We start from the raw sequence: 23,010 nt of genomic DNA on the forward strand, positions 1-23,010 counted from the left end.
TAGAGGGAGGGTGGCAGGGGACAGGGGGTTTGAGGGGAGGTGGAGGGGAGGATGTAGGGAGGGTGGCAGAGGACGGGGGTACGAGGGGAGGGAAAGGCAAGGGCACAGGGTACATGGAAGGGGTACACGGGGTATGGAGCTTGGGGAGGGGTTACCGGAGATGGGAGTGGGCTGGGGTCCCTGGGGCTCTCTGTGCAGAGGGGGCTGGAGCTGCCCCCGGGACTGGGAGAGCCTGGGAGTCCGCTGCCTGCCCTTCCGCTGCTTCATTCCGGGGCCCGGCCGCTAGGCCAGGCCCAGCCAGCAGCAGAGAGCAAACCCCACCATGGCGAATCTCCCAGTAGCCCCGATCACACGGCATATCGGTAGCCGAGATCGCGTGCGGCTCAGCAGCCAGGAGCCGGGGGAGCTGCGAGACGCCGCTTGGCGCCTGTTGGTGGACGGAGACGGGCAGAGGATCCCGTTCGGGGCCCTGTTCTGGGAGCACAGAGCCATTGTGGTGTTCGTGCGGGTGAGGGGGGAGCCGCTTTTTGTGTCGTCCCACCCGCTTGTGCAAGCGGCTCTTGCGTAGTGGGACACCGGGGCATCTCCCCACTCAGTTCCGGTCTCCAAACCCACATCGGGGGGGGGGGGGGGGGTGGGAGTAGGCTGGCTGGCTGCAAATTGGGTTCCCACGGTGCCCCTCACGCTGTCACTGCTTCGGAGGGGCTCGCCGCGTGCAGCACCAGCCCAGGCTCAGCGCTGGCCCTTACCCCTTGGGGGGTGGGGGCAGAGGGCAGCGAGCCCCGTCAGGCACGGTCCGAGCGAGCTGCAGCCCAGCTCGCCCACTCAGCCTGGCTGGAGGTCAGACTAGATGATCATAATGGTCCCTTCTGACCTTAAAGTCTGAGTCTATGATGAGCAGCAATTATATTGCTTAAAGTGCAGTTCTGCTCTGAAAAATGACAACATGAATATCGCAGCCTCTGATGTGCCCCTGTCAATTTACCCAGGCAGCAGGCTGAGGAGATGGGGTACTTCCATCAGGCACGCTGTATAAAATGGCAGCATTACTTCGTGGCATATGCAGAAGAATAGAGAAATGGGGTCTGTGACAGAGGCAGCAATCTCCAGTTTGGCATGTAAATGAATGCTGAATGGAATTGCCTTATTTGTTATCATCTAGTTGCATAATGGCACCACCTACGGGTCATAACCAAGATGATGGCCCCATTGTGCCAGGCACTGTACACACACAGAACAAGAGATTCCCTGCTGCAGGGAGCTTACAGTCAATACAGACAGGACAAACAAAGGTTGGGAGAGAAGAGATGATATCCCTATTTTACATATGGGAAACCGAGGCACAGAGCAATTAAGTGACTCGCCAAAGGTCACACAGAGTCAGTAGCGCAGTTGGGACTCAGAAGGTCTCCTTTGTCTCAGTCCATTGCCTTAACCATAAGATCACTCTTCCTCTTCTGTTAACAATCAGTGAACTTTAAAAGTTTCAGAATTCAGGTTCAAAGTACCCAAATGTTTAGATTCTTATGTATTGCACTGGGTTGCTAGGCTGTTCTGACCTATTTTTTCTCATGGTATTTCAGCATTTACACTTGTGGCCTGAACTCAGAAGGACAAAAATTCAAAGTAATTGTGGAGAGGAAGAAGTTAGATTCTTCAAACTTCAAGTCTTTGTTTTTTGTTTTTTTGTTTAAAAAAAGGTATTTGGACAAGTACAAATATAGATATGCGTATCTGGCCTTAAAAATAATGAGAGAGGGTCCCACTTTCTGTGCAAATTCAACAGTCTATAACCACAGGATAAGTCTTTAAGAATAAATGATAAATGACAGCTGTGTGAATTGGAAATCTTGGTCTCCCATATACTAGGACTATACTAGTCCTCCTCCTCCCCCCAGCAGCTCATGTGAGAAACTTTGAAGTCCTTCAGGCTAAGACCTACGGACTTTATAAACTCCCCAGAGTGTTCTTACACTTTGAGGTTAAAATATCTGTAGCAAATAACTCCAAAATGAACCATGCTCCTGTCCCCCAGATACTCCAAGGCACTCTTTACAGAGAGACTAATTAATTAAAACAAATGTGGGGTTAATGGACCAAGCCTTTTATGAGAAATGGCTTTCCAAGGAAAAGTTAGATCTTTCTTCTAGAAGCTAAAAGTCTTTCATTTATTCAAACTCCTCTCCCAGTCACTTTGGTTGATTAAACTGGCACTTTCCAAAACAACACTCCTCCTAAGTGAAATTTTTCACACGTGAAAGCAATTTTTTGTGCAAGGTGGAGTGTAGGTGACAACTTGGCTTAGAATAGAAAGCTATATATAAACTTAACTACTGAACACTTACCATGCTTCCACAAATAAGCCTCACAGCACCTTTCTGAGGTAGGTAAGGGATATATCGTGATAGCATAACACACCACTGAAGTACACTGGCCTACTACTGAGGCTTATTTGTGGAAGCAAAAGTGTGTCTAACAGCACACAACACAACACAACAGTTTAGGGGAGACAGTGAATAAAGGTAGCTCATCTAGATGAAACCACAGACTGATGTTGGGCTGCACAGAAATGTAATGACCCAAGAGGGAATTTGGCTAGAATTTTGGGATTGACATTTTTATTTCCTTTGAAAGTGTCTAGGGCAGAAGTTCCCAAACGGGGGGTACACGAGACATCTTTGAGGGGTATGTGGGAGAAATTGTGTAATGGTGGACTTTATTATTTAATTTCATTTTCATAATAGGCTACTCAGGTGAAACTTTAAAACTCTGTGGGAAATTGTTATATACAATACGGTAGTTAATTTACTTCAGGATGTACCAATGAGAACACAGACATGCTGACATACAGAGCTCTCACCGCCAATCACCATACAGTGTAGGTTCAATCGCCCAGCAACTGTCCAGTGTAACAGAGCTCAGAACTTAGTGGGGCAGGGGGTTTCGGTTGTATAGGTTGCACTGTACATCTGTACCTAACAGTGAAATGTGGGCAGATGGCTAAAGATACTTTGTGGGTTCTTCTTAACACCAACTATCAGTGATGAGAAGGGTAGGTGGATGCGGGCAGCTGGGAGATCTGGAAGGGGGTACGCAATAAGAAAAGTTTGGAAACCGCTGGTCTAGGGGAGTCTTTAATGACCACAAGTAGTTATGGTGTTGGTATTCCATACATCCTAAAAGATAGCACCTCTCGCTGTATGGTGCTTCCTTGTACCTTGTTGAGTCAGTTGGTCATTGCGGACTCAGTAATGGTTGTTCTCTGGAGGTCTCTAACCCAAGTACTGACCAGGCCCATACTGTCCAGCTTATAAGATGTGATAGGTTTACAGAGTAAGGTGGATGGCTATAGGCCATAATAAAGGCAGACTTGTGTTCTTAAAGACTTGTACTTTGGTTACAGAATGTCTGAATTTGTACAGAAAATGGGCCTCTCTCTGATTTATTTTACTGGTGCCGGCAAATAAGAAATGAGAAAAGACTCTTGCCTGCCCCTACTTTTGCCTCTAGTACATGCAGGTACAGTTCTGTATAATGTGGACCTGTCCCTCCAGCTCTGTTCTCTTGGGATAATGTGATTCAGATGCCAGACTTTTTAAAGAGAATAGTTGCGCTGTTGGTCCCCTTCTCACAGACTGTGCCATGCTCCAGACTGCATTGTTACAGCAGGTAAATGGTGGCGCAGTCTTTGGAAAGCTGAACTGTTCTGCATTATCAGACTTACGTCAATGCACTTTCACTCAGGGCTGCAAGGCTGGAAAAAGAAGAGGGTGTTCAGTACTTGGAGGGTTTCCTGGAGGCGACAGAGCTGCATTATTTATATGAAGTTGGCTGATGCGCCGTGCTGTACAAAACTGCCACCTGTATGGGCTACTGATTCTCAGTGGCAAGTACTGGCACAAAATCTTCAGTCTTAAGCAGCAGGTCAGCAGTACCTGGCGGACAGTGTTGGGACACGGAGAGGAAGTCTACTGAGACTTAGCGGAAATGAGGTGATTTAAAGAGAAGGAAGCTTGTGGCTGGTCCTATAGCCCAATACCAGAAACACTGAAGAGGAGGGTTGCACACAACAGATCAGTGGGATGCATGGTACAGAGTGCATCTGGACCATTCTACAGGTGCACGGTCGTTGGTCGGACTTGGTAGTGTTGCATTGGGGTCTGATCCCCACGGTTGGGTCAGGCCGGTAGTCAGCACAGTGTCTCATTTAAGAAGTCATCTGAGGTTTCCATCTCTAATTTCCCATTGGGATGCCTAGATCAGGTTTATTCATTGCACAATCTAAAACAACACTACTGGAACCCCAGCATGGATCTCTGAAAGTCAAATGTTCCTGCTCGCTATCAGTGAATGGTGTGGAATCAGTATTTGGTTGGCAATTGTGTTGATGTGCTGGGCTAAATGGGTTCAACTCTCTCTTCTGCAGCTGTGTTGGCTCTGCTGGAATGATGGGAGTAAGTACTTGTTTTTTTCAGCATGTTGAAGAGATTCAGTTTGGAGTCTGAAGAGACACGAGGGAGCCAATGAGGGCAGGAAGAGGTGGCGGTGGGAGGGGTAGGGGTGGGAGGGACTTTACTTGCAATAATACACTCTTTCTAGGAGTTCATTTGAACCTGGCCCTTCCCTTTTGTTTTCCTCTGAAGTCTTCAATCCAATCTCTCTCCAGGCAAATGTCATGCAGTCCCTAAGTTCATTTTTCCTGTTTGGAGTTGATGGCCTCTCTTAATGGTTTATTCCACATGTTTATCCCACTGTTAGAGGAAAAATTACTCTGCCTGCATTCCCTGTTTGCTCTTAATTTCCTTATTTTCTATAACATCAGGGCTGATAGTTCAAGAATCGTTTACAATAACTCCTAAATCTCTCTCCTGGCCAGTCCAACGGCATGACACTTCCTTTTAATATATATTCTCTGCTTTGGCTTCGTGCCCCTAGACTCATTATTTTACATTTGTCTGCATCAAAACTACAGTGTTGCGAATCCCAAAGGATCATATATCAGAAGAAGTAATGAAAGAAGAAAAAGAGAGACAGACCCTGAGAGCAGTCTAAAAATCCGAGGCCCCCCCGGAGTGTCTTTTTTTAAAAAAAATTTTATTGGTATTGTCTCATCCACCCAGCATAGATGTTAATTGTATCTTCCCTTTCTCCTAGCCCTATTCTTCTATGTCTGTCTCTCCTGCTCCAGTCTATGAATTAACATCTGCCAAGTAAACCTACCAGAATCTCCAGACACCACAGTTCTTGTTACACATAGTGACTGGAGGCCTGTAAATTTCACTTTTCCTACTGTGGGCTCAGAGGGGAGGTTACACTTGCAACACTGTCTTCCACTTACCAGCTTAAGTGTCTCGCACTCCCCCCCCCCGCCCTCCCTCCAAAATGACCTAGATGCCCTCTGAATCTTGTTGCACGGGAAATATTGCTGAATATTCTCTACATAAAATAGGACCGTTTCTAGGCATGACCTGTCGTCTTATTTGAATTACAATAGCACCTAGAGGCCCCGCTTGGGGATCAAGACTTTTGTGTTAGGCACTGTACACACACAATGAAAAGATAGCCCCAACCCCAAGGAGAGCGTACAGTCCAAGATGAAAGACAGTGGGTGGATTCAGCAAATAGATGGGGATAATGCAAGGTGACAGAGAGACAGTTGGGGACCTACTTAGGGACTACCTCTTCTTGTCCTTTCTGAGCTCTGTGTATCTTTCCACCTACTCTTCTTGCCTTCCCTCCCCCCAGCGGCAGCTCCTCACCTGGTGACTTGCTAGCCCTGAGCCAGTGGAATGTTGCTCCTGGAACAACTAGAGGACTTCACTAAATATCTCCTGGGAGTTGCTGCCCTCCTCCCTGTGTATGGCGCCAGTGGGGAGCTCTCCCAGTATCTGAGTGCGGGATTATTTTTTTAAATCTGATTTAAACTCATAAATGGCAATAAATGTAATCTAATGAGAAACCCAAGGGCTCAGTTTCCTATTCTGGCTAAGCTACGTTCAGTGTTCTGCCACCCTTGCCCCTCCTTGTATTCTGGGGTTGCCCAGCCCCTGGCATAAGTTAGGGTAGCCTCAGGGCTGCTGTAATTTACACTTTGCTGCAGTGACACCCTGAGGGCCAGTGTGGCAGGTGGGAATAGCAGGAGCGCAGTGGTGCTCTGTCCATGCTCCTGCCACTGTGGGTGAGGAGGTGTGGTGGTGCAGAGCCAAATATACCAGCTTTACACCCTCCAAGGAAGCCCCTAAGCTAGGGATGTTGCTCAGAAAGCAGATCCACTGTCTTCATGGCTGCATTGTGTAAAGAGAGGGGGGTAAAGTGGCCTTAGAGCAATGGAGACTTGGGGCTGCTAATATTGTTTACTGTGGTTTTACAGCCTGTTAGATATAAGCCATCACTTATTGCTCTGAAACCCCTGCGCTGCTCGTGCAGAGCAGCTGGCGATAGAGCAAGAAGCCTCAGGTATCAGCCCTCTGACTTTGGTGGATTTAAGTGAGTCCCTCATTGTAGCCTCTGTCCTTGCAGTGAAAGGCTGCATGGTGCTCCCTTCAGAGCTCTCTCTTTCTTGCTTCTCACCTGAGACCAAATCAGCTGCCTCACAGCACTGCCAGCACCCTCTGGTTTGGGTAGCAAGATGCCAGGAATGGAAGACTGGGATGGGGGTGTGAGATGCTGGGAAGATGCACTTTCTATATATAACTTGCAAGGCATTTCCTGCAAACAACCCTGTTGTGCGAGGCACTGTACGGAGAGACAGTGAGAGACAGTGTCTGTTCCCTGGGCCTTAAGTCTTAATGATAAATTACAGAAGGATGCGTGTGCTGGCAATGTCAAATTTTTTGCAAGAGCTGGAAAAGGATGTAGAGCTGGATGGTGGGGCAAGACCTGGTAAAATGAGTGGAATTCTCCTGGCTGGCTGAGTTTTCCCTTTGATCAAAAGCACTTGTTCCATCATGCCTGTTTTTGCAAAGGTTAGCCCAATGGGCATGGCGGCAGGAATGTGGCGCACCAAGCATTTTGGAAGGAGTATTGCTAAGGAATCTGTCAGGGGAGGGAACCTGTGGAGTTCAGTAGCTAACCTCTGAAGACTTTTTCTCTACAGTGGATAATACAGCTGGCATCATCAAATTGCATTTCACGCGAGGGGGTGGTGCCAGGTTGGTCATTTCACCCCGAGTGTTGTGGGTGCACCGCTAGCACTGGATGATCGGAGTTGCAATAGAAACACATCTCTTGGCATCCAGCCTCTCTTTGTGGTGTTAGGTGGACTTGTGCCAACCCAAGGGTGCTGGAGAGATTTCATTGACTCACGTCTTCCTCCAGCAATCTCAGTAATACTTCTAAAAGGGGCTTTTCCAAACCTTCCCCTCTCTCCACCCCACCCACATGTGCCTACTTCCTGTCAGGGCATGGACGAGCAGGCTCCCCTCTGCTTCCAGAATCTATCTGCCTTGGGACAGAGAGACCTTGTGCAATGAAGGGTGAAACATAAGACAGCGTAGGATAAGGAGCAGTTCAGGGTGGTGTGTGTCAGTCATTGCCCAGTAGTTAAAAAAGCCTGCATGTGTTTCTGCTTTGATATTTTCACTGTTGTCCTTCCCCCGCTGAACTCTGGTACAATAAATAGTTTGTCTTTTGATAATTCTCACAGCAAAGTGGTGTTTGGCAAAGCATCAAGTACTCTGAGACTTGCACACAGCCACTCAAGGATGGAGAGAACCTTTGCTTCACTTAGTCTGTCATCCTGCCACTCGCAATTCCTGCTTCTTAACAGGTGGATCAGTGGACAATGCGTATAAGCCCATCTCTTCTAGCAGTTCGTCTATAATATCTGCTGCCATCATTTCTCCCAGTTAAATGGGGAAAACAAATGGCCAAAGCCACAGAGAGACATTGATTCAGGCCTTTTGGTTTACAAGACGAGTGCTGTAACCCCTGAGCTCTCAACCTGTTGTGTATGATTGCAGTCAGACACAGTGCTTTGCTCTGCTCTGCTCTTTTATGATGCCATGCTGATAGGCACTATGCAAAAACTTAAGCTAGATCTGTGTAGGCAACGAAAGGAGCACAGTTCCTGTAATTCTTAATGTTGGCCACGACTGCATAGAACTCATTTTTGTTGGTAAGGAAAATCGTCATTGTTGGGTTTTAGCCTTTTGGCCTGATCGTTGATTTAAATTTGCTTCTGTTTGGATATGCCCTCCAGAATGTGCTTGTTGAGTTATTCATTCCTATGCCTCCAATTTAAAAAAAAAAAAAAGAGAGAGAGAGAACTATATGGGAAGACAGTAGAAACTGGTGACAGGACAACTTGTAAGACAGTGGGAGATGATGCTTAGTGACTTAGCTAATGGGTCAGATGCACTGACATTTGATAAATGGTTGGAATCAGCATGACCTAAGCATAATTTGGATAAGAAGGTAGGTGTGTGCGGGGGAGGGGAGAGAAGATTTGGTTGCTACCTGAATCTTTTCCTGTGCTTGTTGAACCCTTGGTATAATTCTGTTACTACAAATAAGAGGGCAGTGCCAAATCTAGCCAGAAAAATTCCTAGGACTTTCTCTTTAGAGGTGCTGAATGCCAGCAGTTCCTACCATAGGCAGTAGTAGTTGCACCTTCTGTACAAGGGCAGAAATGAACCTGTAGGAATTATATAACACTTTGTAACTTTAAAAGAGAGGAAGGGATGGTCCAGTAGTTAGTCTAGGACTCCGGAGACCTGGGTTCAGTTCCCAACCCCACCACAGGCTTCCGGTGTGACCTTGGGCAAGTCACTCGGGCTCTGTGTCTCAGTTCCACCGTCTGTCACATGGGGATAATAGCATAGGTGTGCTGTGAGGATAAATGCGTTAAAGATTGTGATGTGCTCAGATGCTATGGTAATGAGAGACACATGAGTACCTAAGATGGAAAGCAGTTTGCAACCATTAGCTAATGTTCCCCCAAACCATATGAGGTAGGTCAGTATAATCCCGTTTTAAATAAACCAAAAAGGACTGGAAGTGCATGGAAAGCTTAAGTGACTTGTCCAAGGTGTTAGACTGAATCAGTGTCAGAGTCTGAACTGAATCTCTGTAGATCAGGGGTAGGCAAACTTTTTGGCCTGAGGGCCACATCAGGGTTCCGAAACTGTATGGAGGGCTGGGTAGGGAAGGCTGTGCCTCCCCAAACAGCCTGGTCCCCGCCCCCCGACTGCCCCCCTCAGAACTCGCGACCCATCCAACCCCCCTGCTCTTTGTCCCCTGACTGCCCCGATTCCTATCCACACCCCCGCCTCCTGACAGGCCCCCTGGGACTCCCACGCCTGTCCAACCGCGCCCTGTCCCCTGACTGCCACCTGGGACTCTCTGCCCCTTATCCAACCCCCCCCCCCTACCATGCCGCTCAGAGCACCAGGACTGGCAGCTGCGCCGCCCGCCTGGAGCCAGCCACGCTGCCGCGCTGCCTGGCAGGAGCTCGCAGCCCCGCCACCCAGAGTGCTGGTGGCACAGCGAGCTGAGGCTGCGGGGGAGGGAAGGGGGGCTAACCTCCCCGGCCGGGAGCTTAAGGGCCAGGCAGGATGGTCCCGCAGGCTGGATGTGGCCTGCGGGCCGTAGTTTGCCCACCTCTGCTGTAGATCCCAGGGAGAGGTTCTTGCTTTAGGAGGCTTTTGGTTGATATTTTGTCTCTCTCAACTCCCATATCCCGGAGGTGTAGGTGGATTTTAACTTTAATTGTTTAAAGGCAGGTGTTTGTTCTCTCTCTCATGTTTACTTAAAACACATCGTGTGCTTTTGTTACCATTGTGCCATTGGTATTCCTCATCACTTTGCTATTTTGAACCAGGCATGCTGTGGTTGGGAGCAACTTGTTGCTACAAGTTAACCCTCATAGAGCGATTCAGGGAGCTTTTTTCCTCTAGTCTAGTGGTTGTGGATGGGAAGCAATTTAATATACATAGCACTTACAATTGCTCTTTCTATAAGATCTGCCATGTGGAGTCTATGCCAGCCAATCCTACTAGCAAGTTCATTTACTGGTGTGTGGCTAGCAGACCAAGAGGTCCCTAAACCACTCAAAGTGCAACAGGTCTAGTAGTAAAGGGGTGAGCTGTCTCACTCCTTTACACCAAGTGTCATCAGGAAGATAGTGTAACACAGTGGTTCTCAACCTTTCCAGACTACTGTACCCCTTTCAGGAGTCTGATTTGTCTTGCGTACCCCCAAGTTTCACCTCACTTAAAACTACTTGCTTACAAAATCAAACACACAAATACAAAAGTGTCACAGCACACTGTCACTGAAAAATTGCTGATTTTCTCATTTTTACCATAGAATTATAAAATAAATCAATTGGAATATAAATATTGTACTTACATTTCAGAGTATAGTCTATAGAGCAGTATAAACAAGTCATTGTCCGTATAAAATTTTACTTTGTATTGACATTGCTAGTGCTTTTTTTTGTAGTCTGTTGTAAAACTAGGCAAATATCTGGATGAGTTGATGTGCCCTCGGGAAGACCACTGCATACCCCTGGTTGAGAATCACTGGTGTAATAGAAGTAAAGTTATTGTAGCAGAATGTTGTGCAGGATCAGTGCCTGGTGATTTGGAAATAAAAATGCAGGTCTGTGCTATTTGAGCCTTGTTCACCCTGGACATAGCATAGAGCTTTATTTTTAAAGCACCCTAACCCATTTTATCTCACTTTATGATTTTGTACAGTCCTCCACCATCATGTCTCCCAGTGCCTTTCATGTTAACTAGATTGGCAGTTAACCAAGTCCCAAGTGCACTTCATGGAGTCTCTCTCTTTCCAGGTTATTGAAAGCTCTGCTTGAAATAGTATTGTCATTTTTATTTTATTTAAAGGGTGGGGTGTGAGGAGGCACCGAAGAGCTGGTTGATATTGTAAATATTGTTCTTGTTACGGTAAAAAACCATCAAATAAGGCAGCTTCTTTGCAGCAGCAGGAGGTCATTACCCTTTGATGCATCCTATTCTGTGTCGCAGGCTAGTCCCTTTTCTGAAATGAAGCGGTCTCAGCAGAGCAGAGCTCAAGGATGCTGTCTGTGTACAGTTATCTGCCTCCCTAGAAGCTGCAGGTAGCCTTGCCTCATTTAAATAAATACTAAACGAATTCATTCTAATAGCTGATCATGGAATATTTCAGTACATTAACTTGAGGGTGCTTCCCGATAAACCAGGGGTGGGCAAAGTTTTTGGCCTGAGGGCCACATTGGGGAATAGAAGTTGTATGGCGGGCCATGAATGCTCATAAAATTGAGGTTGGGGTGCCTGAGGGGGTGAGGGCTCCAGCCGGGGGTGCGGGCTCTGGGGTGGGGCTGGGAATGAGGAGTTAGGGGTGTAGGAGGGTGCTCTGGGCTGGGACCGAGGGGTTCATAAGGCGGGAGGAGGATCAGGGCTGGGGCAGGGGTGCGGGAAGGGGTGGGGCTGGGAATGAGAGGTTTGGGGTGCAGGAGGGTGCTCTGCTGGGATAGAGGGGTTTGAAAAGCGGAAGGGGGATCAGGGTTGAGGCAGGGGTATGGGACATGGGGAGAGGCTCAGGGGTGCAGGCTTCGAGCGGTGCTTACCTCAAGCGGCTCCCAGAAGCAGTGGCATGTCCCTTCTCCGGTTCCTAGGCGTGGAGCGGCCCGCGACCCTTGGAGCGGGGCCATGGCACGGCTTCCGGGAGCGACGTGGTGCGGCCCCCAACCTGGCACCTTGGCTGGAGTGCCAGAGCGGCCCCCCACCTGGCCCCCCGGCTGGAGCTCGCAGGCAGGGCCATAGTTTGCCCACCCCTGCGATAAACGGTTATTGCAGCAACTTAAGTTTGGCCAAAACTTTGTATTGGTGTGGGGGAATGTTATATACAGTGTAAGATCCATAGAAAAGTTTCCACAATTAAAAAATCCAGTGAAAACAGTTGCTTCCAACTAAATGCACTTTTCCTTGCAGTGTTTGAAATCCAGACATTGTAGCACTGAGAATTTGTGGGAGAGAGACTGGCCTCATTGATTTCCCCCCTCCCCCTCCCCCCTTCTCCAAGAGGTGTGCGATGTTGATAGTAAATAGAGTGACAAGCAAACTGGATTTCAAAAATTACTACCATCTCAATAATCGAAGGTGTTTAGTAACACAGATGAAGATGCTTGTTTATGATTTTGAGTCGACTGTCCCTTTTAACATGGTAACAATCATAATTGTAGGCTAAAAAGTATCCAGGTTTGTCCTCAGAGGGTACATCTACACTGCAGGTAAACAGCCCGTGTCAGCTGACTCAGGCTCTTGGGGTGTGGGGCTATAAAATCGCAGGGTAGTCGTTCAGGCTTGGGCTGTAGCACAGTACTGCAATGTTTGGGGATGCACGCACTGCTTATGTAGAAACAAAGCTGTGTTCACTGAATTTATTCCTGTACTTTTTAAGATCCATAAAAACATTTCTATTAATAATATTTGGCTTCATAAAAACATTAACCACAAAACCAAACCTAGAATTTTAGGCTTGCGCCATCTGACAGTCTTAAACCCTTCTGCATGTTTATTATGAAGAAGGCACCAGGTTTTAAATTTCCCAAAGGAAGGGAGAGGCTGCAGCCCGACACGTGAGTTTAAAAGTCAGAAGTAAACTTGCAAGTGTCAGGTGAGATTTGGCAATGTAAAACCTGCCAAAGGAAGAAGATTGACTGAAAGGGATACATCCTCAGCTAATTTACAGTAGCTGAGAATCTGGCCTAGCATATTTTAATTCAGGGCATTAGTCAGCCTTTATGCTACAGGAGGTTTTAAGAGACATTCTTACAGTTTCATTTTGTTATTTATTATTTGTATTACTGTAGCATCTAGGGGCCTTGTCCTAAAATAAGGCTTCATTGTGCGGGGCACTGTACAAATAGATTGAGACATCCCTGCCTTGAAGATTTTACAGTCTAAATAGTCAAGACAGCAAAAAGATGGAAGGGAAAACTGAGGTCCAGAGGGTGCCCAAGTTCCCACAGCAGGTCAGTAGCAGAGCTGCGATAAGGACCCAGGTCTTCCAGGGTCCTGTCTGCTAGACTAGGCTGCCTCTCAATTTTATATTCATTTTCTCATCTTTAGTAAATAACAGCAGACGCTGGGATTTTTCAAAAGACGCCGAAGACATTTTTCTAGCTTCCCATATCATGATAATATGGAAGCCAGAAGGTGAAACTGAGAGATGCAGAGACATTGAAAGAAACCCAAAGGTAGCAAATATAAAACCAGAAAAAGGAAATAGTTTCTGCCCACTATCCAATTAAACAGTGGAACTCATTGCCACAAGATGTCATTGACACCAAAGAGCTTAGCAGGACTGTGGAAAAAGATTTGACGATTTTATGGACATAAGAACATCCGTAGTAAGAACTTAATTTGTGAGCTCTTTGGGACAGGGGCAATGTCTTTATTCTGCATTTGTGCAGTGAGCTACTGGTCCGTGACTGGGGTTGCTAGGTTCTACTACTAAATAATAACAACCCTGGGTTCGGAAGGGGTACAGATGCTCCTGCTTCATGCACAAGTCAACTTCTAACTAATGGGGGTTCAGGAAAAACTTCCCCAGTAGGCCAGTTATACTGCAGGTTTGTTGCTCCTTCCTCAGAGTAGCTAGTACTGGCACAGGATATTGAGGTAAGTGGTCCAAAGGACTGATCCCGTATGACAGTGCCTGTGCTCTTAACCAGTTACCCTAGAGAAAGTATCTGAGTTGGGAGCTGAGTGAATTGCCATTACCTCCTCCCCACCCCGCAGAAACAAACCATAGTAGTGAAAAGTATATTAGAGTTTGAAAATTCCTTCTGTATTTTTAATAATCTGATGATGTAAGATGGTGGAATATCAGTACAAGGTGTGTGGGGTGTGTGTGTGTGTGTGTGTGTGTGTGTGTGTAAAATTTGACAGCATTCCTACACATCACTACCTTAGTCCTCTGGCATCGCATCTTGCCTGTACTAACACAATTAAGAGGAATATTCTGCCAAATATTTTATGATCTTTATTAATTTCTCTCTCATTTTGCTTAATAAGTGAACAACAATCTCTCTCTGGTTAGCAACCACTCCCCTCCATTTTCTTGCTTCCAGGTTGGCTGAGATATTTAATTCCTTTCCTGGAAAAGTGGGTATTGGCTCAACTCATGCTGGAGATGCATGTAGCACTGGGGCTGACTGGATCCCATAGGGCTGATGGTTGAAATGGGGTACAGTTAGAGTGGGATTGCTCTTAATTTCTCTGGGTGACCTGCCTGTGTACGGCTATGGGGCGGCAGGCTCCTGGATCAAGCATCGCTGCTGAAGGGGAAACCGTTCACGAACCAGACATTCCACGGGAAGCCTGCAACCCTGGAGCTCTATGATCTGGTACTCTGTAAATTGGGACCATATGCAGTGTGCGTGAATGTATTGTACAGTGGCTCGAAAAGTTTCCCGCGGGGGTGGGTGTGAGGAGGATGGGGGCAGGGAGCCAGTTTATAGGTTGTCTGCAGAATTTAGTTATCTGGGAGACATGTTTTGACTTGGCACCAATAGGCTTTAGGAGGAGCACTTACTGGCGCTTCAGGTCTTCTCTGTGCTGTGGCTTCCCCCAAATAGCTGCACGGGACTTTCCTCCTCTCCAAGGAGTTCATCGTTTAGAGGCTGAAATTCAGGCTTCTCTCAGAATAATGCCTTTGGTCTGTACAGGTCAAAAGGGAACCGGATGAGATCAGCTGTTGTAAGTGAACTGGACTCCGAAGCTCACCCCAGAAGCCTTATCTTGAGTGCAACTCTGACCCTGTTTCCTCTTCCTGTTCCTTTTGGCAGTGCCTGCATCCTTCTACTGGAATGGCTGATAATAGCTCTAGCCTGGGGGGACTGAATTACTTCAGGCAGTGCTGACCACTTGGAAAGGCCATTGCTAATTCCTGTTTGTTTGCTAGGGATTGTATCCTTCCCTGAGCGGCCCTGTCACTGCAGGGAAGGGGCTGCCATGCAGGAAATGGGGAAGTTTGTATCCATAGGTAACTTCTGCTCTTCCCAGTAGTGGAGCAGGTGGTGGAAAAGGGGAGACCAAATGTGAGAGAGAAGCCTATGTGGGGAAAAGAAGAGGAGGAGTGAGAGAGATAGAGTAGGATTTCAGAAATTGGACCAGAAGCTGAAAGAATGGGGACATTTTACTGATCCACATGAGAATCCTTTTCTAAAGCAAACTCTGAGCAAAGCTGAAATAAAAGCCCTGCTTTGGGCTGCTAGGTACTGAGAGATAGGGGATGAGTCTGTCTCAACTCTTACCAAGTCAAGTAAGCTTTGTTGAGGCAGTGGTGGTGCTGGACTAGGAGTCGGGGAAGTGCAGGTTCTATCTGTGGCTCTGCCACTGAGCTACTATATGACCTTGGGCAAGTCACGTAGCCGCTCTGCCTCCATTTTCCTTTTGTCTGTCTTGTCTATTTGGGTTGTAAGCTCTTCAGGGTAGAGACTGTGTGTTGTTATGGGTTTGTACAGCACCTGGCACAACGGGGCCCTGATTTAAAGTGGAGTCTCTAGGTGCTACTGTAATACAAATACTAATAATCACAGATTAAGCATCTGTGAGCAAAGTCCTCTCTTTAATTTTAAAAATATTCTACAGTAACCATCCCCAAACACTATACTAGCAGTCTGTTAAGCTGGTAGGTGGGAGTTTAAAAATACATATTGCTTACACATTCTGTATATATGTCTGTTAGCACATCAATGGCTTTTTGGGTAGGAGAGCTAGGAGCAGAGGTGAAAGATGTCTTGTCTTAGGATAAGAAGTTGCCTTTAGACTGGCCTTGAGGCTCACTTTCCTGTTTTACCTCGAACTTTGTTGCATGTAAGCACGTGCCATGCATGAACCTTGCATATACTGGTAAGAGAGTGCTTTCATGGAATGTGTTCTTTCAAATTACGCCATTGCCTCATGGCCTGTATCATGTGAAGTGTCTAAGGATCAGTCTGCTGTGTTCTGTGGTTTATCGAATAGTGTGTATTACATTCATTTTTATAAATGTGCCTACAGATGAGCATGAAGGGTTTAATTTCAGTCCTGCTGCCAGTGGACTTGAGCCCCCTTTCCTTTTTGTGTCTTCCCATGTCCATGTCCACAGATTTGATATTGGGATTGATGGTGAGGATAGAATAGGTGGGCTTATACTTAATGGGTGAGCATAGTTGCCTAAAGTGCCCTAGACTAGATGTACAGGTCTCCCAAGGGAAATCAAGCAACAGGTTCACTGCTTTGTTTGAACTCTCCGGCTATTTTACTCTAGAAAAGACTTGACTTACATAGGCCCTGTCACCAGAATGGCAGGGTGCCACCCCACCTATTTCTTAATTTTTCCCTTTGCTCCCCTTTCCAGTTTTTTTAATTAAAACTTAAAACGGCTAATTTTTTATGAGGTAGCGCCTCGTTCCCTGCAGGTCTGGGGCCTTGCTTTCTGTGTGTTCTGTTCAGCTTTGATCCATCTCTACGTGTGCTGGCTGGTGAGCCTGGCCAAACCCTGCATGTCATTGCTGCAGCATGTTCCTCAGGAGGCTGTGGGTGGGGGGAAACCCATCTTTGCTGACCATGCAGATTTATAGGCAGATGCTGGAGACTGGCTGGGGTAATAGAATGATCCTCTTTCTTGCAATGCTCTTGTCTCCTGTATAACTGACCAGAGCAATTGACAAGGAGGTCAGTCTTGTGGTTAAAACCAGGGCTTGGGTAGTCAGAAATCCCCAGTTCTGCCATAGGCTTCCTTTGCGAACTTGGACAAGTCACTTAGTCTCTCTGTACCTCAGTTCCCCATCTATAAAATGGGGATAATACCTTTGTCCATTTATAAGCTCTTTGGGGTGGAGACTATCCCTTTATGTACGTGGTGTCTACCCCAATGGGATTTCAGTCTCGATGGAGATGCTACAGTAACACAAATCATAAACAAATGAAGGGGTCTGGGTCGTCTTGTTATGTTGATGTCACTACACCTGATGATGCAGAGAGCAGAAATCAGACCACTTAAATTGGAATCGTCATGAAGTGTCCCCATGCCCGTCACTACAAAACCAAGCTGGATATCCATCCCGTTTCAATGCCAGCAGATCTCTGTAAGTCTAGGAGCAGGCAGCCACACTGACAGTGGTTCAGGTCTGCTGAGAATTCTGAAGGTGAATTAAAGGGAAGAGGGCAAGCTGGCCTGGTAATGAGAGACGGATTCTTTGCTCTGTCCAAGCACCATTTCAATCCCAGAACAAGCTCCACAGTAGTAGAAGTAAGAATACTTTATGCTTCTATAGCACCTTATATTAGAATATCTTGAAGAACTCAGCAGATGTTAATTGAGCCTCCCAAGACCTTTGTGGTTGGCTATTTTACAGATGGAGAAACAGAAAGAGAGGTTATGGGGTGAGATTTTCAAAAGCATTCTGCGTTGGCCTAACTCTGCTCTCACCTAAATCCATGGTAAAGCTCTCATTGACTTCAGTGCAGGGTGGATAGATTTTAAATTGGAGATTTAAATCAACAAGCAGGAAACCTCGATTTAAATAATTGATTTTAATCTTCTTGGTTTTTTTTTTTTTTTTTAACTTTGTAGTTATTTTATTGAGAGGTTGATTCTCAATGGTAGGTGTAATTTGGTGATACTTTTTGCTAAGCTGGAGGGAATACACTATATCAATGGTTCTCAAACTTTTTTTTTCGCGGACCACTTGAAAATTGCTGAGTCTCGGTGGACTGCTTAATGCTCTTTCCAAATGTTGTTTGTACCATTAGCTAACTATTGTAAAGTGCTTTGGATAAAAGCACTGTATAAAAAACAAACTTAATAATAATTAACGTTTTTTTGTTCTACAAATAAAAGCACGCAACTCATATTTTAATATCTGTAGTCTTACCTTTCTAATGTGATGGATGTGCCCTCTCTCCCCTGCCACGGCAGCCCCCGAGCTGGGGCTGAGAAAGGGGGGGTCTCTCCCCCGCCACAGCACCCACGGAGCTGAGGCTGGGAAGGAGGGCCGTCTCTCTCCGGCAGCCGCAGCCCTGGAGCTGGGGAAAGTCACCTCTTTCTCTGGCCGCCGCAGCCCTGCATGTCCCAAATTCCACTCACCCCCTCTTCTCACCCCACTGCTCCCTCCCACCTACCCCTTATTTCCTCCAAGGCCACCACCTCACCTTACATGTGCGTCTTCTCAAGGGCCAGGCACCTAATTAGTGGAGCCACGCCTGTGCGGCTCCACTAATTAGGTGGGTGGCCCTTCATTCTCTTGTGTGCGGCTGCCCAGGTGTGCACCTTAGAGGGAGCTGTCTGCAGACCACCTGAATGGAACTCGCGGACCACTGGTGGTCTATGGACCGCAGTTTGAGAACCTCTGTACTATATCTATACACATTTATTTAAGCAATTATCTAGCTTAAGATAATTTTATTCAGATTCTTTTTAATTTTTATTATGTTAGATAATGGTGAATGATGCATTTCGTATTTAATAAGTTATCTTTTTATTTGTGATTTGTGTCCAAGCTGCATTTGGAGATAATTATACTGATTTCCTTTGTAAAGTGCTTTGAGATCTATGGCTGAAAAGTGCACTCTAAGAGCAAGGTGCCATTATTACGTCATATTTGGATGGATATTAGAATTCAGTTTTAAACTTCAAAAACTAGCATTTTAAAATTGTTTTTTATTAGTTAAATAAATCTACCTTAAATGTGCTGGATTTATAAAGGAAAAAATTATCCAACCATGTTTTGTATTTAAAACTGACATATTAAACAAAAGTATTCTCTGTATTTAGTGAACTCTGTGCAACCAGAAAGGAGCAATGCTGGTATCAAAGTGAGGAAAAAGGGACAACGTTCATCAGCGGGCAGCCTCTAGTGTTGATTTCAACACCTGGGAACTGGAGGGGAAAAAACCTGCTATGACTGCAAGTCATAAAAAAGACCCTATTAAGTTAATTATCTAGTCAATAAGCAATATATCACTCACCATTTTCTGACTTACTAAAAATGTACAAAGCAACAGAGGGTCCTGTGGCACCTTTAAGACTAACAGAAGTATTGGGAGCATAAGCTTTCGTGGGTAAGAACCTCACTTCTTCAGATGCAAGTAAAGTGAGGTTCTTACCCATGAAAGCTTATGCTCCCAATACTTCTGTTAGTCTTAAAGGTGCCACAGGACCCTTTGTTGCTTTTTACAGATTCAGACTAACACGGCTACCCCTCTGATACTTAAAAATGTACAGTTAATAAGAATCAAAACTTTAAGCTATATAATTGTGTCAATAAATGTGTATAGTTAGTGTCCCCTCCGAGGTGGCAAAAAGATGTACCAAATTTAGCATAAAGGCTCTATTGAGTTGTAAATCAACATGATTCAATGGTTATATCTGCTATTGAGAGTGCACCTTTTTTAAAGACAATAACTGAAGTACAAATGGAAAAATTGATTTAAAATCAGTGATTTAAATTGAGGCTTTCCGTTTGGTTTAAATTATGATTTAAATCAGTCTGTCCTATGAGCTAGTCATTGAACTGCACTAGTTTCATCAACTGAAATGAAGAAAATATTCTCTCTGTACCTGCGGAAGAGGCTACTGCTGTCAAAAGCTGGTTTAGCACTTCTGCAGTCTCATGTTCCAGGTGCTTAGCCAGTGACTTCCACCAGTTTGGTATTCTGAATTTCTTTAAAACTTTGGTAGCAAACATGTACTGCTTGAATATTTGTCTTAATTTAATTGAAATGATTTGAATGGATGATAGTAAGTTTAGGCCTTAACATAGGTTGCCATAATTTCAAATTTAAATAATAAATTAAATAGGTTAATTTATAAAAAGACTGATTTAAATGAAAACAGATTTATTTATTAATTGATTTTTATCCACCCTGCTTCGGTGAGCATGTACTTAGACCAACACTGAGGGCCTCCAAAAATCCAGTTGTTTGATTTACCCAGGACTACAAAGTGAGCCTGCGGTATATCTGGGAACAGCACTTGGGAGTCTCCTGACTCCCAGTCTTGTGCCTTAACCTTAAACCCACTCTTCCTTCCCCTTTCGATCAAACACTTGCTGGGGGTGGCCTCTCAGTAGTGCACACACACTGAGTCAGTGGTATCCGTCCAGGACGAATTAGCATTAATTGGCTCCCTGGGCAGTGCTCTGAGCTGCATGAGCATGGAGATTTAATTGCCTCCTGACCTCTAGTAGTGGTCCCCCCAGCCCGGTGTTGCTGCTGGCAGGCGTGGCCGTGGGGAGGAGCTTACGCTGCTGCGGCGCCTGTTTTGACATAGCCAGACAGAAGACTCAGGGATGTCAGTCTGGCACCTTTCACCAACACTAACACTGTAGAGGTGACTGGGAGCCCTGGAGCCTGTGGACTCTGATGTCCCTTCCAGGCACTCTGCCCCGTCTCTCCTACTCTGTGCAGCATTACACAGGAAGGAGACCCTTCAGTGCATCCCTGGGCTGTTCCAGACAGCTCCTCGCCCATCTCTTTCCCTGCTTTGCACTCAGTGATGGAGTAGCTGTCTTCTCTTCCCATCCCAATCCCGGCGTTCCCCGTTAATTCACAGCACCTGTCAGTACAGGACAGAGAGGCCAGCGTGAGCATGTGGGGGGTGAAAAAGGGATTTGTTTAGCAATCCCACTCGGCCTGTAAATCAGCAGCGGGCATGGGATCAGCTGCTACATAATAACTGATGCATATTCATGCTTGCTAGCTGCAGCAGAGTCATTCAGCTGGGGGATCCTTGTGTCCCTGTGTTAATAACGTACCCCAATGGGAAGGAGGGAGGGAAAGGGGGGATCCCAGCGGCAGGTGCCTGACTGCTTGTCTTTATCTCCTCTCCCAGCTGCCCATCCTTCCTCAGCGTCCTGAGATGGGGGCACCATGGTTCGCTTGCTTTTCATCTGCATTTTCCCAAGCCTTTGAGCGCACTGGGGCTGCAAAGGAGATTTTGTTGTTTGCTGCTCTAAATCACTCCTGCAATACTTCCATCCTCCCTCGCATCCCTGTTGAGCTCATAACCAAGGATGTACACCAGCGACTAAATAAAAACAGACAGATCCACCTACTTGGCTTCGAGTTGCTAAATGAGCCTGGTGGTGATACTGTGGAAGGGATTTGATCGTGTCAGTTAGACGACTTATTTAAAAAAAAAAAAAGTCTATGAAAGCGTCTAGAATTTGACACACAATATGAGAGCTGCCCCCTCGCATCTCTGCCAGTGCACTCGTTCCTGGTTTCCCCTATTGCCCCGCTGCCAACACATAAATCCGCATCATAATCCTGACCTGTGGCGCTCCCTGATACCCCCTGCCTCTCTCACCATCAGCTGTGACAGCGCATCTCCAGCCGCGGCTGTCTCAGTCCAGGGCCTCTCTTGAATGGAGAGGCTGCTGTGGTGCTATTTTTTCCCTAGATGGCCCATTAGAGATTGAGATGAGACCCCTCTGGTCCCGACTCATTTCCTCTTGTGGCCCAACCCCAGAACTTGAACTGTGGTCTCCAGAGAGAGAAGCCTAGTGTACCTAAGGGTATTTCCAGGTCTCCCGAATCCTACTCCAGTGCCCTATCCACTAGGCCACTCTGGTGTAAAAGAATGTGCAAGACCCTGTATTGTTGAGAGGGACACAATTTACTTCCCAGTAACTCCTCCCACAGACTGCCACAGGCAGCAATCCCAATTGCACTTCTTCCACTTTACGCCAATGGTACTCCACTATCTCTAGGGATTTGTATGGCCCTCATCACTGTAGTATCCGAGCTTCTATAACACCCTTAAAGCAGGGGTTGCAAGTAACCAGATGTGGGCGCAAACCGTGTTACCCAGTTTTGAGAGGCAGTGCGGCCCTGTGGATATGGGACTTAGAACACTAGTCCCAGCTCTGGCAACTGACCTGCTGTATGACCTTCATTGGCAAGTCACTTCACCTCCTTGTCTCTTTCCCTTCCCGTCCTTTGTCTAGTCTGTTTAGCCTGTAAGCTCTTCAAGGTAGGGACTGCGTGTGGTGCCTTGCACAGTTGGGCCTTCTTCTCAGTTGGGGCTTCTAGAAGCAGCTATAATACAAATAATTAATAATGATAAATAGGCTTGGAAGGATTAGTTTTTTTTTATTGGTATATGTCGGTAAACGTCGATATCCAACCAAACCAAATCAACAAATATTTCCACCAATAAGCAAAATAAGGAAAATGTTGCTGGAGAACTTATTAGTCAAAATCCAGTGATTTAGACTTTTGAATTAGGCTGATTATAAACGGACTAGCGAATGGATAGTAAAAACAGGTATGATTTGTTGCTTTAAGGGTATTTATTTTGTATATTTTGACACGTGATGTTGACAATTTGTGTTGTAACGATTTATAATGTTTTAACTTTTTGAATCTCAGCGTCGATTACTAAATAATTGACCCCCGCCCCCATATTTCCCATAACTCTGAAAATTTAAAATCGATAAAAATATAAAATCTTAAAAATAAACATTGAAATTATCCATGAAAATTATTTAAAAAAGTAAAAATTGAATGCTGCCAAGCCTAATTATAAATTGTGTTAAGAGAATGTTTGCCAGAAGCTGGGAATGAGCGACAAGGAATGGATCACTTGATGATTAGCTGTTCTGTTTATTCCCTCTCGGGCACCTGGCATTGGCCACTGTCAGAAGACAGGATACTGGGCTAGATGGGCCTTTGGTCTGACCCAGTATGACTGTTCTTATGTTCTTAGTGCTACCCTCTCTACAAAACCAGACCTCATTGTCTTCTCTCACTCCTTCTCTGTGTTCTTTCTCAGGGGGAATTGAGCCATCCCCGACAACGAGGGGTCCACCACTTTCTACAGGGCCAGAGTGGCCATCAACAGGGTGAGTGGCGCATAGGGGGTTGGGGGATGAAACCATCTTCACACTGGGGGAAAGCGGTGTGCTGAGACACTCGCCTGAAATGCTTTTGCTTTGTTCCTGACCAACCATCCCCTCCTTCCTCCTTCCCCAAGCTCCATCCCTGTAGTTAGTTGTGTGGACCTTTCTGTCAT

At 46.1% G+C, this 23,010-nt stretch overlaps 1 protein-coding gene across 4 annotated transcripts in view; it reads left to right on the top strand.

Moving 5' to 3' along the window:
* The window catches only part of HRAS (HRas proto-oncogene, GTPase), a 75,437-nt gene that overhangs the window by 17,111 nt on the left and 35,316 nt on the right, over positions 1-23,010 (top strand). For 3 of the 4 annotated variants that reach the window (XM_024209522.2, XM_024209521.2, XM_024209523.2), the window contains exon 2: positions 22,771-22,840. The exons of the other annotated variant lie outside the window; for it this stretch is intronic. The gene's annotated coding sequence lies outside the window, so the exon portion shown is untranslated. The remainder of the gene's footprint in view (positions 1-22,770; positions 22,841-23,010) is intronic. 4 annotated transcript variants of the gene reach the window in all.

Source organism: Terrapene carolina, unplaced genomic scaffold, assembly GCF_002925995.2.
Source record: "Terrapene carolina triunguis isolate 2854851 unplaced genomic scaffold, T_m_triunguis-2.0 Scaffold250, whole genome shotgun sequence".
NCBI classification, from domain to species: Eukaryota; Metazoa; Chordata; order Testudines; family Emydidae; genus Terrapene; species Terrapene triunguis.